This window comes from Fundulus heteroclitus, unplaced genomic scaffold (assembly GCF_011125445.2).
Source record: "Fundulus heteroclitus isolate FHET01 unplaced genomic scaffold, MU-UCD_Fhet_4.1 scaffold_71, whole genome shotgun sequence".
NCBI classification, from domain to species: domain Eukaryota; kingdom Metazoa; phylum Chordata; class Actinopteri; order Cyprinodontiformes; family Fundulidae; genus Fundulus; species Fundulus heteroclitus.
In genome coordinates this window covers 418,575-433,556 of record NW_023397154.1, presented here as the reverse complement: position 1 = coordinate 433,556, position 14,982 = coordinate 418,575, and the positions used below count along the sequence as shown (strand labels likewise).

At 42.2% G+C, this 14,982-nt stretch overlaps 2 long non-coding RNA genes and 1 pseudogene across 2 annotated transcripts; 1 reads left to right on the top strand and 2 right to left on the bottom strand.

Moving 5' to 3' along the window:
• Positions 1-8,518: 8,518 nt before the first annotated feature.
• On the bottom strand, positions 8,519-8,908 carry LOC118561766. The gene is made up of 3 exons (XR_004930240.1): positions 8,896-8,908; positions 8,668-8,802; positions 8,519-8,590 (listed from the first exon to the last, which is right to left on the bottom strand). It is a non-coding gene; the product is annotated as an uncharacterized LOC118561766 (long non-coding RNA).
• Positions 8,909-10,211: 1,303 nt separating this feature from the next.
• Positions 10,212-10,825, bottom strand: LOC118561768. The gene is made up of 3 exons (XR_004930242.1): positions 10,787-10,825; positions 10,559-10,711; positions 10,212-10,481 (listed from the first exon to the last, which is right to left on the bottom strand). It is a non-coding gene; the product is annotated as an uncharacterized LOC118561768 (long non-coding RNA).
• A 1,026-nt stretch (positions 10,826-11,851) lies between these two features.
• Positions 11,852-14,772, top strand: LOC118561763 (annotated as a pseudogene).
• Positions 14,773-14,982: the final 210 nt, after the last annotated feature.

Genomic DNA, 14,982 nt, shown 5'->3' with positions numbered 1-14,982 from the left:
TTACAGTTTTAAATTTTAAAATTTCTTGAGGTATACTTTAAAATGGGGTTTAAATTTTAAAAGCTTGCAAGCATTTTTGACCAATTGCGTTTGTTTTTAAAAGAGCTGGAAAATAATCCCCTTACGTCTCATGAAAGAAAGGTTCGGATCTTCGCGCCGACGCACAGAGACGCTCCGAGACGCTCCGAGACCAGGAGCTCCTCCACATCCCTTGAAAATCCATTCGGGGTACCAGAGGCCGGATAACCTCTCCGGGCCAGCCAAAGCAGCTCCTGTCCTCGGACTCCCCCGCTCGTCGGTCGGAGATCTTGTTCGTTTACGCCAAATTGTTATGGGAGTTTTGGGTGGAATATTAAACAATAGTAACTGAGTTCCCATCTTTACTAAATGACGAGACGGTGGTATAACGTTCCAGCACTTTTATTGAGAAACAGAGCAGAGATTCACATAGATGGAAAGTAATCGCACCCCTCGGTCCCGCTGCAGTCTCTGTCTGCCCTGTCTCTGCCTGCCTCACTTTTCGGGCTTCCCCTAATACTGCACAGTGGCCTTCCCATGAGACAAAACAAAGACAGTCTATCATAAACAATCAGTATCCCTCAGCAGCTGCAGCATTTGGCCTTGCAATCAGCAAACAGTGGATCTTATACACAGACATCAGGTCTCCAGGCCTCCTCTGTCCGAGTGGTGTGAGGCCAAAGTGACTTCAGAATAATAATTCTTATAACAGGCGTGCAGGGAAGATTGTGGCTGATCCCTTCACCCCAGTCACAGACTATTTCAGAGACTTACCTCTGGCACGAGGCTGCGGTCCGTCAGGACCACAACCTCACGCCACAAGAACAGTTTTTTCCCATCTGCTACCAGCCATATGAACAAGGCCAAGAGCTGCCCGTGAAACTGGACACTGTCTCTCCCCCCACTTACAAGCTTCTGCGTTACATTAACGCTTACTGAGTGTATATAGCTTCTGTATATTTATATATTCTATTTTATTTTTATTTTATTTTTTTGTCTGCACCGTCAACACCAAGTCAAATTCCTTCTAGTGCAAACCTACTTGGCAATAAACTTGATTCTGATTCAATTCAATTCAATTCAATTTTATTTATATAGCGCCAAATCATGAAACATGTTATCTCAAGGCACTTTACAAAGTCAAGTTCAATCATATTATACAGATTGGGTCAGATTATACAGATTGGTCAAAAATGTCCTATATAAGGAAACCAGTTGATTGCATCAAAGTCCCGACAAGCAGCATTCACTCCTGGGGAACCGTAGAGCCACAGGAAGACTCATCTGCATTGTACATGGCTTTGCTGCAATCCCTCATACTGAGCAAGCATGAAGCGACAGTGGGAAGAAAAACCACCCATTAACGGGAAAAAAAACCTCCGGCAGAACCGGGCTCAGTATGAACGGTCATCTGCCTCGACCGACTGGGGTTACAGAAGACAGAACAGAGACACAACAAGAGAAACAAAAAAGTACAGAAGCACACATTGATCTAGTAATCTGTTCTACATTAGATGGTAGTAGCGGGTGATCCGTCTTCTCTGGATGATGTCACAGTTAACAGAACGCCAGACCAGGTGTACCTACTATGAAGAGAAAAGAGAGAGAACAGAAAGTTAAAGCAGAAATGACAACACATAATGCATAATTGAAGAACAGTAGAACTCAATATAGTGAGAAATTAGGTCCTGATATACTCCAGTAACCTAAGCCTATAGCAGTAAAACTATAAAGGTAGCTGAGAGTAACATGAGTCACTAGTTATAATTTTTGTCAAAAAGAAAAGTTTTAAGCCTAGTCTTAAAAGTAGACAGGGTGTCTGCCTCACGGACCAAAACTGGGAGTTGGTTCCACAGGAGAGGAGCCTGATAGCTAAAGGATCTGCCTCCCATTCTACTTTTAGAGACTCTAGGAACCACCAGCAGACCTGCGGTCTGAGAGCGAAGTGCTCTGTTAGGAACATACGGGGTAATCAGAGCTCTGATATATGATGGAGCTTGATTATTAAGGGCTTTATACGTTAGAAGGAGAATTTTAAATTCTATTCTTGATTTAACAGGAAGCCAATGAAGGGAAGCTAAAATTGGAGAAATATGATTCCTCTTGTTGATTTTCATCAGAACTCTTGCTGCAGCATTTTGGATCAGCTGAAGGCTTTGAACTGCATTTTGTGGAATTCCTGATAGTAAAGAATTACAATAGTCCAGCCTTGAAGTAACAAATGCATGGACCAGTTTTTCAGCATCATTCCTGGACAGAATGTTTCTAATTTTGGCGATATTCCGGAGGTGAAAAAAAGGAAACTCTGGAAACCTGTTTAATATGGGATTTAAATGACATGTCTTGGTCAAAAATAACACCAAGATTTTTTACTTTATTACCAGAGGCCAGGTTAATGCCACCCAGATTAAGTGATTGGTTAAGAAGTTTATTTTTTGAGGACTCTGGCCCAAAGATTAAAACTTCGGTCTTGTCAGAATTTAGATGCAGGAAATTTAAAGTCATCCAGCTTTTGATGTCATCAAGACATGACTGCAGTCGAAGTAATTGATTGGATTCATCAGGATTTATGGATTCTGATTACTTAGAACGCTCGCAGCCCGCTGTGGACACCATCAGGTTGTAGCCATGGCCTGAGGCCAGTTTCATCAGTCATGCTTTAAATCCTGTCATCAAGAAGACACACAGGTGAACATCATCCCCATAGATGTGCTGTCACCATGGTTGGCTCTGCCAGGTAATGACCCCGTTAACTGCCCCATGAATAGAAACTCTGACCTCAGTACAGAAGTTTGGTTCATCCTCTCTTGGTGGATGTATCAGTGTGGACCTGATCATCTCATCCAGACCCTTCAAAGTCCATCCACCTTCTGGCTGATTTCAACCTGTTGGTGCTGTGATGATCTTGGGTTACCAGAGCCCTGGTAGAGGAGTGTTAACCTGCTTCTGGTTTGTCTAGACATGTCATCTAAATATTGAACTGATTATATTTCACTGTCTCTCCAGTTAAACCTACAACAGGCCCATCTACAAGCCCCTCCTTCATTACATCTCCTCCTCCTGCCCCAGCTTCTCACCTTGTCTCCATGCTGGTCTGCCACCTGGTGGTCTTCTGTCCCTTCTTCATCTCCACCCTCCTTATGGTGTCTCTATATCGACAGAGAGCCACAGGTAGCAGTCTGATTCATCTACTGACCTTTCACTCAAATAAACCAATCAATCAATCAATCAATCAATCAATCAACCATTAGACATAAATCTACCCATGTTGATAACTTTTCTCCATCTCCTTCCTTCATAACCTTCTCTTACATCAGTAACTGACCTGCATGTTGCCATGGTGATGACTCCACCCACCAAGGCTGATCAGGGATTGGACGTGGACTATGATGATGTCACCACAGAGCATCACTTCTGAACTGATCATCTCATCACTCTTCTCCTCCTGGCTGTTTTCTTCTTCTCCCAGTTTGGAAAACATCTGAACTCATAACAACGACTTCCTGAGATCACCAACATTTACTGACACGGAAGAAGTGACCATCTGAACTGGACTTTTTTGTATTATGGTCTAGTTCAACCATCTTTATTCGGCATCAATAGATACTAATGGGACCCTGGACCTCAGGTAACCCCTGGAAGCCCCCTCAGCAAAGAGGCTCGAAGTTTACAAACTAAACAGCTCCGCCTCTTCGTTTCTGTCTCTCTCTCTCAAATACATCTTCAAGGCAGATAGCAGAGGAGGGGAGTGTTGCCTTATTTTATTATTAGATGTGTGACCCAGATATTTATCCTGGTGGATTCCTCTTGGGTATTATAAAAGACAGTCCAGGCAAGGCAAGGCAAATTTATTTATATAGCACATTTCAGTACAAAGACAATGCAAAGTGCTTTACATGATTTAAAATATAGGAAAATAAAACAGAATAAAAGCAAGTAGGAATAAAATGTAGATATAAAAAAAAGAACAAAAAAGTGGTGATTCAGTTAACTAGAACAGTTGAAGGCAATCCTAAACAAATGTGTTTTTAATCTTGATTTAAAGGAACTCAGGCTTTCCACACCTTTACAATTTTCTGGAAGTTTGTTCCAGATCAGTGGAGCATAGGAACTAAATGCTGCTTCTCCTTGTTCAGTTCTGGTTCTAGGTATGCAGAGTAGGCTTGAGCCAGAAGACCTTAGTGGTCTGGATGGTTGATACACTGATAACAAGTCTGTGATGTATTTAGGTGCTAAGCCATTCAGTGATTTATAGACTAACAGAAGTATTTTAAAGTCTATTCTCTGAGATACAGGGAGCCAGTGTAATGACTTTAGAACTGGTGTGATGTGCTCTACTTTGTTAGTCTTAGTGAGGACACGGGCAGCAGCGTTCTGGATCAGCTGCAGCTGTCTGATCCACTTTTTAGGCAGGCCTGTGAAAACACCGTTGCAGTAATCAATTCTACTAAATATAAATGCATGGATTAGTTTTTCCAGACCCTGCTGAGACATTAGTCCTTTAATCCTAGTAATGTTTTTCAGGTGATAGAAAGCCGACCTTGTAACTGTCTTTAGATGCTTTTGGAGGTTCAGGTCTGAGTCCATCACTACACCCAGATTTCGGGCCTGATTAGTGGTTTCTAGCTGAAACGACTAAAGCTGTATGCTAACTTTTGATCTCTCCTCTATTGGTCCAAATATTTCTTTCTTTTTTGTTTTTATCAACAGTATCAAATGCTGCACTGAGGTCCAATAGAACCAGCACGGTGGTTCTTCCACAGTCTGTATTTATATGGATGTCATTAAACACCTTGATAAGGGCTGTCTCTGTACTGTGGTGAGCACGGAAGCCAGACTGGAATACGTTAAAGCGGCTGGTCGTAGTTAAGAAGGTGTTTAATTGTTAAAACACAGCTTTTTCAATAATCTTACTGATAAAGGGGAGGTTTGAGATGGGCCTGTAGTTCTGGAGTAGTAGTTTGTCTAAATTGTTCTTTTTCAGCAGTGGTTTGATAATTGCTGTTTTTAGGGACTGGGGGAAAACACCTGACAGAAGTGACGTGTTTATTATCTGAGTCAATTCAGACGCTAAGACAGGCAAAACTTTCTTAAGGAAAACTGTGGGTAGAACATCAAGACAGCATGAAGAGGAACTTAACTGCTGAATGATCTGCTCTAAGCTTTTGTGGTTTATTTGGCTGAATTGGGACATTTTGTCAGGATAAGTCCCTGCTGAATACAGCTTTGGTTCTAGAGTTGGTGTGGATGTACAAACTGATCTTCTAATTTTTAGGATTTTCTCAGTAAAGAAGTTAGCAAATTCATTGCAGGCCCTGGTGGAGTGGAGTTCAGAAGCCACTGACACAGGAGGATTTGTTAATCTGTCGACTGTGGAAAATAAGACACGAGTATTATTAATATTTTTCTTGATGACCTCTGAGAAGAAAGATTCCCTTGCATTTTTCAGTTGTAAGTTATATCTGTAAAGTCTCTCTTTATAGATGTCGTAGTGAACATAGAGTCTGTTCTTTCTCCACCTGCGTTCAGCTTTTCGACACTCTCTTTTTTCACCTCTAACTGCTGGAGCATTTCTCCAAGGAGATTTTTTCTTCCCGGAAAGAACTTTCACTTTAACTGGAGCAATGCAGTCAATGATGTCTGAGACTTTAGAATGAAAGTTATCTACTAGCTCATCTACTGAGTTGCAGCCCAAGGTTGAAGTGTCAGAGTAAGCTTGAATAAAGGTTTCCGCGGCATTGTCCTTAAAGGTGCGTTTTCTTACGATGTCCCTTTGGCTAAATGAGTCACTGGAAATTATACATTCAAAGGTAACAGAGAAGTGATCGGATAAGGCAACATCAGTTACATTGATGTTAGAAATGTTTAGACCTTTAGTGATGATCAGGTCTAAAATATGTCCCTGTTTGTGTGTTGGCTGTTTGACATGCTGAGTTAAACCAAAGTTTCTAAGTGTGTCACACAGTTCTTTTGCACTTCTGTCTTTAGGGTTGTCAACGTGAAAGTTGAAGTCTCCCACAATAATTAAACAGTCATAATCAACACATATCACAGACAGGAGGTCACTAAAATCATTAAAAAAGTTTGATGTTGACTTAGGAGGCCTGTAAACATTCAGAAACATAGTTCGTACCGGGCTCTTTACGTGGAGAGCAAAAGAGTCGAATGTTCAAAAGAGTCGAATTTTCCCAAAAACACCTTTTTACACTTTAGTGAATCATTAAACAATGTTGCCACTCCTCCGCCTTTCCTTTGCTGTCTGCTCTCATAAAGAAAATTGTAGTTTGGAGGAGTCGACTCCAGCAGAATGGCTGCTTCACTAAATTCATGCAGCCATGTTTCTGTTAAAAACATTACATCAAGATTATTGTCAATAATGAAGTCATTAATTAAAAGGGATTTTCCTGACAGAGATCTAATGTTTAGTAAACCCAGTTTATATGACTTGGTGGTTGATGGTGTGTCTGTGGCAGGTTGCATCTGACAGTTTATGACTTTTAAGTACGATTGATTATTCCTGTTTTTTTCCTTTTGCTTTTCTTATTTCTGCCACGTATCATAACAGATATTCCATATTCTCCGTCAGGAGGCCCAGGCTGATGCTGGAAGCGGTCTTGTCTGATAAACGTACTGCCAGGGCCCGGTGTACATCACAAGGAAGTTATCCGAAGGTCTTCAGGACAGGCATGTTCTGTGATATGTAGAGGAGGAGGAGGATCTGGACCTCTGCATCCTTTGGAAGATGCTGATTTAGCTACAGAACTGCCGTTTTCAGAATTAATGTGTGGAGAGGATGTCAACTGTAGACCAATCTTAAGGACTTTGTTCATGTTATGAGAAAAATCCAGAAAAGGAACCTCTGGGCTTTGTGGAGAGCAGGGGGAGGCGGGTGCAGTCTTGATCGGTGTTCGTGACGATGGAGGTTCTTGGTCCTCTCTTTGTCCTGCTGAGATCTGGGATGAATCCTCCTGTAGCTCTGACGTAGCCTCTTTCTGTGTCATCTTTCTGGCTATCTTTATCTTGGCTTGTTTGGGCTGTACTGGGCTTATCATTTGTTTTGGCACTGGATGAACTTTGTTTTGAAACAAAGCTGATGGTGCATGGTTCACAGAATAGAAGATGTTGGAAATCAGCCGATTTGCACCTGACCTATTTAGAGAGAAACCATCTCTGTTGAACAGATGTCTCCTTTCCTAAAAGATGTTAAAGTTGTCTATGAAGGTTACAGTTGTTTGTTTGCATGTTTTTGCCAACCAATTGTTTAGCATCAAAATTCTGGAAAAAATCTCATCTCCACAATTAACGGGTGCTCGAGGCCTGCTGAGAAACACCTTGACATCAAGGCCATCAACTAAGTTCAACAGATGAATGTAATCCTCTTTCAATACTTCTGATTTTCTTATCTGGGTGACTTCGCCCAGGGCTTCAGCTTGTATTATGAGTTTTTCCAAGGTCGGGCGTTCTTTTAAGATCCTTGGAAGGATGTCTGATATATCAGACACCAGGCCAAGGTTCAAATCATTATATTTCAACACCTCTGTGTTTTTCTTGTTACAGAAATGTTTAATCTCACTTACAGATTGATTGCATAAAATCAGGGTCTTTGGCCCCGTGGCATGTCTTTTCTCTGTTGTCTTAGAGCGAAAGTCGTTGACGTACCTCTGATTGATGTCAAGATCCTCCTGGGTTACATTTTGGAGCGGAGCGAATCTGTTTCGTAATGGAATTCCAGCATTCCCAGCAGGTTTACTCCAATTATTTGTTGTGGGAACAGTCCGCTGCTGTTTCATTTGTCCTGGGACAGTTCTCTGTAGTATCGGCCAGTTTTCTTTGTCTAGGTGCGGGTTTCGATGATCCTTTGGTCTTGCACCCTGAGTGATCCAGGGATTCTCATTTTCCTCAGGGATCTGTTTGTTCAGAGAGTTGCTGGGCTGGTGGTCCCCGTTTGGAGTTGCAGGCAGGGTTGTTTCATTTCCATACGCGCTGTTTACATCATAATTCAGTTTGAGTCGGCATATCTTCTGTTGTATAACAGCGATCATCTGTAGAAGCGTGTCAAGGTCCACTGTGGTGAAGGTAGGCATCTTTCCAAAATCATGCACAGTTTTAGAAAGTCTTGCATGCACAGTTATAGAAACATTTGTATTTTTTCTTTTTTTAATTTATTTATAATGATTTATATTTTATTGACTACCATTTCTCACAGATTTCTTTAAAATGTCAGTTTTGCAAACAGGCCGCGAAGCATATTTGTACGTGTGTGTGTGTGTGTGTGGGGGGGGGTTAAAGGAACGACCAGGAGGTGTTTCCCTCTTCCAGGCCTTTCTAGGCTGGTCAAATCACAAAAATGGCCGAAGGTAATCATAGCAGGGAGGAGCCAAGTCAGACAGGTAAAAAGGAGGAGGGCCGGTGGAACTGCGCCTTTGGACCATGATTGATTGGACTGGTTACAGTTGTGTCTAAATCTGAAGGGATGATTTTGGACTGAATTAGGCTTTATCATAAACATCATTCAACCTCTGCTCAGCCTGGATGGGTGGAGTCATTGCTGGAGACACTGGCACATCACTTCCTGTGAAAGGAAGTTAGAAAATTAGGATAACTTTTTAACACCAGATGAAATCAATCAGACACATAATTCAGTTTTACCTGAGACTTTGTGCTGTTATAGAGACACCAGGAGGAGAGTGGAGATGAAGTACGGACAGAAGACCACCAGGTGGCAGACCAGCCTGACCTGGAGGGAGGCTGAGGTAGAAGGTGTAGCTTCACTGGTGGGTGGAGCTGAGGTTGGAGGTTTTGCTGTAAAATTAATCCTTCCTGTTTAGATGATTGAGTGAAATAAGTGAGTTTTGAAATGAGAGCAAAGCTGCTGACCTGAGACAGAGATGCTGCTGGATGGAGACTCGCATGTCTTGGACACTCGGGTGAAGAGAGGGACGGAGCTCTTCACCGACCACTACCTGGTGGTGAGTTGGCTCCGGTCAGACCTGGCAGGCCTAAACGCATTGTGAGGGTTTGCTGGGAACGTCTGGCAGAGTACCCCGTGAGACGGAGCTTTAACTCCCACCTCTGGGAGAAGTTTGAACACATCCCAAGGGAGGTTTTGGGACATTGAGTCTGAATGGACCAAGTTCCGTGCCTCTATTGTTGAGGCGGCTAGTCGGAGCTGTGGCCGCAAGGTTGTCGGTGCATGTCACAGCAAAAACCCTCCAACACGCTGGTGGACATCAGTGGTGAGGGAAGCTGTCAAGATGAAGAAAGTGTCCTATCAGGCTTTCTTGGCCTGTGGGACTCCAGAAGCAGCTGATTAAAGCGGCAGGTGGCTCTGCTGGTCGCTGAGGCAAAAACTTGGGCATGGGAAGAGTTCGAAAAGCCAAGGCGAAAGACTTTTGTATGGCTTCTTTAAAATCCAGCTTTAGATCTGATTTGCAATCATGCAGCAATGTAACTGCTCTGAAGCAGCGACCAAAAGCAGAGAGCTCAGTCCTGAGTGGGCCGAAGGTGTGAATTCACAGTTTATTTATTCTCTGGCCTCAGATCAGTGGTTAAACCAGAAATTCAGTTTGATTTCCTTTCAGCAGAACAGCTCTCATTTACTGTGAAAATGTTTTTAACAAAGGAATCTGACCATGGGGAACATCTTTGGTTTTCACAACATCTCAACATGACCAGTAAAAACAATGAAAAGTCAAATATCTTACAGTCATGTTTCTGTCATCAAATATTCATGGATTATTTCAGGGACTTGTCTCATATTGTGAAATCCCTGATAGTTATGGCATGAACATTTTCTTATCACCTTGAACCAGGTGATAAATATAAGAAACCTTTATAGTTCATTTTGTGTCTGAAAGCAGTAGGCTTTAGTTAACATGTAAAACACAGTAGTGGGATGTTAACCTGGTTTCATCATCAAATTGACCACTGCAGCAATTAAAGAAGGATAAAGGTTTGCATTTACATTTTTATAAGTAAGATCTTTAATAAACTCGATTGGTAGACGATCATAACCTGTTTGTTTTTTTTTTTTAACCATAAATGATATTCTGTTTCACCTACAACAGTCAGAAACTTTCAGTTTTGGGATTTTAAGCTGATCAAAGGCTTAATCAGAGAAGATGTTCAGTTTTTGCTTTTTTTTTTTTTTATTGAAACAGGTGTCTATTAAAAATTGGGTGCTGGATCTCAATAAGAAACCTGTATAATGGGTAAATATAAAACTCATAACTTTTCTTAAAACTTCCTAAATGATCCGCTGAGATCTGCTGCAGAGCTGGTTAAAAAAATCAAAGAGCTCCATCAAACTGTGATTCTTCAGTTAATAACACCATATTTATTGAATCAGAAAATAATTAGTTTTATTTAGAAATGGTGCTCTGTCCCTTCATCATAAACATCATTCAATCTCTGCTCAGCCTGGATGGGTGGAGTCATTGCTGGAGACACTGGCACATCACTTCCTGTTAAAAGAAGTTAGAAAATGAGGAAAACATTTTAACACAAGATGAAATTAATCAGACACATAATTCAGTGTTACCTGAGACTTTGTGCTGATATAGAGACACCAGGAGGAGAGTGGAGATGAAGTATGGACAGAAGACCACCAGGTGGCAGAGCAGCCTGACCTGGAGGGAGGCTGAGGTAGAAGGTGTAGCTTCACTGGTGGGTGGAGCTGAGGTTGGAGGTTTTACTGTAAAATTAATCCTTCCTGTTTAGATGATTGAGTGAAATAAGTGAGTTTTGAAATGAGAGCAAAGCTGCTGACCTGAGACAGAGATCCTGCTGGATGGAGACTCTCCATGAGCGCTGATGCTACACCTGTAGAGGCCTTCATCAGAGCTGGTCACATGGTGGAGGGTCATGTGACCTGCAGGCTCAGTCCTGATGAGGGAGCCATCTTTATAGAAAGCAGCTGGGAGGTTGGAGGGAGCGGTCTTTGTGAGACAGCTCAGAGTGACGTCATCTCCCTCCATCACAGGGAGGACAGGACTCTGCAGGATCACTGATCCACCTCAACACAGAGACAAACTACAGCATTTCATCCATTTCCACACAGCTTCATCAACACTAACTCCACAGTCTGATCTTACCAGTGACAGTAAGCTGGATGCTGCTGCTGGCTGCTCCCTCTCTCCACTCACACCAGTACACTCCACTGTCCTCTATGAAGAGGCTGCTGATGTTACAAGAATATCCAGCTGGTTCTCCCCATCCATCTCCACACTCAGACTGACGTTTGGTTGTGTTCCTCCTCACAGTCCATCCAGCAGAGATGTTGTCCTCCTCACAGCTCAGAGACACAGAGTGTAGTTTAAAGAACTGATATCTGCTGGGACTCACAGTCAGAGCAGCTGTGGTGCAGCTCAGCAGAGAGATCAGAGCTGCAGAGAAATGACTCTCAGGTCAGGTGGAGGTTTGTCCTTCATGGAGACAGCAGAGTAAAACCAGTCGTGTACTTACAGATCAGCCACAGTAGAGATGTTTCCTCCATGCTGCTGCTTGGTGATCTGAGATCTGATCTATGATCAGCTCAGCAGCTCCTCCTCCTCTGTGGTTCTCAGTGTTTTGCTTTCATCTCTGCTCTGAGGAAACCTTCTCTCTGAACCATCACCTGTTTTCTGCTTTAACCACTGATCTGACTTCAGATAATAAATAAACTGTGGCTTCACAAGAATCACTTTTGCTGCATTGAACTTGATTTATCAGACAGCTTCTTACTTTAATTAAACTGACGATTTGTCTTTTAATAGAAACAAACCCAGAGGATGTTTAGTGTCTATGTGATGCTGAGTTTGTGGGTTTCTCACCTCTGTTCCTGTATGTGAGAGTTTCCTGGTCTGAGCTGCAGAGCAAAGCTCTCAGAGCCTCTGACATGTAGTGGTCCACAAAGAGGAAGAGGAGCTTTTTACTGTCTGCCAACCTGCTGCTGGTCTCATTTGATCCAGCTGCAGAATGGAGGGAACATCTGTCCACAGGCTGCTGGGTGAGTCCCATCTGCTGGATGTGTGTTGGTGTGGAAATGTTGAGAGACCATCACTGCTGCTTCCCACAGCAGAGCGCTGATTAAAGCTCCAACTAACCTGAGAGTCATTTCTCTGCAGCTCTCATCTCTCTGCTGAGCTGCTCAACAAACCAAGGTTAGAAACTGCTTCTGTCACTGTTTCAGTCTGACTGACTCCACAGAGACGCTCCTGCAGGAATTAGAAACTATTTAACCTGCTTTCTTCCTCCCAGCTGCTCTGACTGTGAGTCCCAGCAGATCTCAGTTCTTTAAAGGAGACTCTGTGTCTCTGAGCTGTGAGGAGGACAACAGCTCTGCTGGATGGACTGTGAGGAGGAACACAACCAGAGAAACCAGGACTCAGTGTGGAGATAGAGGGGGGATACCAGCTGGTTCTACCTGCACCTTCAGCAGCCTCGATCCAAGGTGACAGTGGAGTTTACTGGTGTGAGTGGAGAGAGGGAGCAGCCAGCAGCAGCATCCAGCTCACTGTCACTGGTAAGATCAGACTGTGGAGTTAGTGTTGATGAAGCTGTGTGGAAATGGATGAAATGCTGTAGTTTGTCTCTGTGTTGAGGTGGATCAGTGATCCTGCAGAGTCCTGTCCTCCCTGTGATGGAGGGAGATGACGTCACTCTGAGCTGTCACACAAAGACCGCTCCCTCCAACCTCCCAGCTGCTTTCTATAAAGATGGCTCCCTCATCAGGACTGAGCCTGCAGGTCACATGACCCTCCACCATGTGACCAGCTCTGATGAAGGCCTCTACAGGTGTAGCATCAGCGGTCATGGAGAGTCTCCATCCAGCAGGATCTCTGTCTCAGGTCAGTGGCTAAAATGGAAGATCAACAACTTTTTTCGTGGCCGAGAGGTGCAAACATACTGCAGATACATAAATGTGTTGCACACACAAAACAGAGGCTAGGACACAAAAGCACAAAACACATGCAAAGACAAAATGTTGCAAGTAGCAAAAAGAACTGCAAGCAATAAGAAAAGCTGTAAACTAACCCTGAAGTAAAAGGTACATTCTCTTTTGTGTCTTTTTAAACAAAATTTCACAATATTATAGAACAATAGCACATAAACAACTTCAGTATTAGCCTGCTTGAGACAAATTTATAGTAACTTGCATTTCTGATGCGTCAATGTCTGCAGTCTCAGATCTGTAGACAGCAGACCATTGTCTACTCCCCCTATGGAATAGAAAGCAGCTTTTCTTAACATGCAGTAGTTTTTGTTACTTGCAGCGTTTTACCTTTGCATGTGTTTTGTGTTTGTGTGTCAGCATCATTTGTATTTGTAGCTTGTTAAATTTTTGTGATTGCAGTGGTTCTCTTTTGCTGCATTTTTCCATTGTTTTTATGTGTCACACGCTTTTTTGTTTTAGGGTACTTTTTGTGTTTGCAGCATATTTATGTATTTGCAGTGTGTTTATACCTCTTGGCCACTTTATATTTTTTACTCCAACAGTAAACTGATCATATTCTCTCAATAGAAATGTGTTCAACCATAGCACAACCTTCAAGCTTAGCTCCGCCCACTTCTTCACCTCCTCCTGCCTCAGCCTCCCTCCAGGTCAGACTGGTCTGCCACCTAGTGGTCTTCTGTCCGTACTTCATCTCCTCAATCCTCATGGTGTCTTTGTATCGACACAGAGCCAAAGGTAACTCTGACTCATCTTCTGTCTGGATAATCAATCAATGCTTGACTGACAATTAAACCTAAATTATTTAATGCTTTTAATTATTTTACCTTCTCCATCAGCAGGAAGCGACCTGCCCATTTCCATGGTGATGGCTCCACCCATCCACAGTGATCAGGGATTGGACAATGATTATGATGATGTCACCACTGAGCATTTATTTTGAACTGAGCAGATTATATCATCACTGTTTTTTTTTGTTTTTGTTTTTTTTTTACAGTTTTAAAGATCATCCTTGACCTTTTTAGTCATTCACACTAAGCTAAATGTTTTATTTTCTTTTTATTAAACAGTAAAATTAATATCATTAAATTTTCTTGTACATAGTCCTGCACCTTTATGAAATAATAAATGTTTGGTTTCATAATTTCCCAGATTAAGGTGTCAGAAGGTCTTGTTGGAATTATTTTGAGGCGTGCCTGGGTAAATAATTTTGATGCTCATCTCCATGACCTTTTGGGTGCTACGTAGAGCTACAGGAGTCAGTTTAATAAATGAGTTAGCAGTTTGGTTTTCAATAAAATTTACATTAATGTGGAAAAAAATAAATTTTAATTCAGGGGCAGTTTGATCAAATTTTCATTATAAAGGACTAAACATCTTTTTTATTTTAGGTGAAGCAACGTCAATATTTGCTTTTGGATTAGTTTTCCATATGGATATTTCACAGGAACAGCTCAGTGATTGTATTTCATAATTTACTGTTTCTACTCAGAAATTACTGAGCTGACTTGACTGACTGGTTTCTTCCAATGTGGCAAAATATCCAGTTCATCACAAGACGAATGTTTTCCAGACTAAACCTTTTCTGTCTCCCTCTTGTGGTTATCAGAGTTGTTGCAGTTTTTCCTTGTCTGCTCTGGATCTGGTAAAAAAAAAAATAGTGCTGGACTGCAACTGAATTATGACCAGTGGCGTTGTAACCCTTACAAGCACTAGTGAGTCCATGTTGCTGCTTCCTTATTCAGGGTCACCACAGCAAGTCATTACTACTTGGACATAGACTTGACCGAGTTTTTTATACTTCATGCTCTTCATGACACATCTGGTATTCAAACCCTGGTCCCCAAATCAAATATGCAGACTTGGTGAGTTTTTTAATAAACTTGATCCAGTTTATTACAAAGTGTTTGAATCTCATTTATCTTTGGTTTCTTTAAAATCCAGCTTTAGACCTGCTTTGCAGTCATACAGCAATGTGACTGCTCTGAAGCAGCGACCAAAAGCAGAGAGCTCAGTCCTGAGTGGGCCGATGG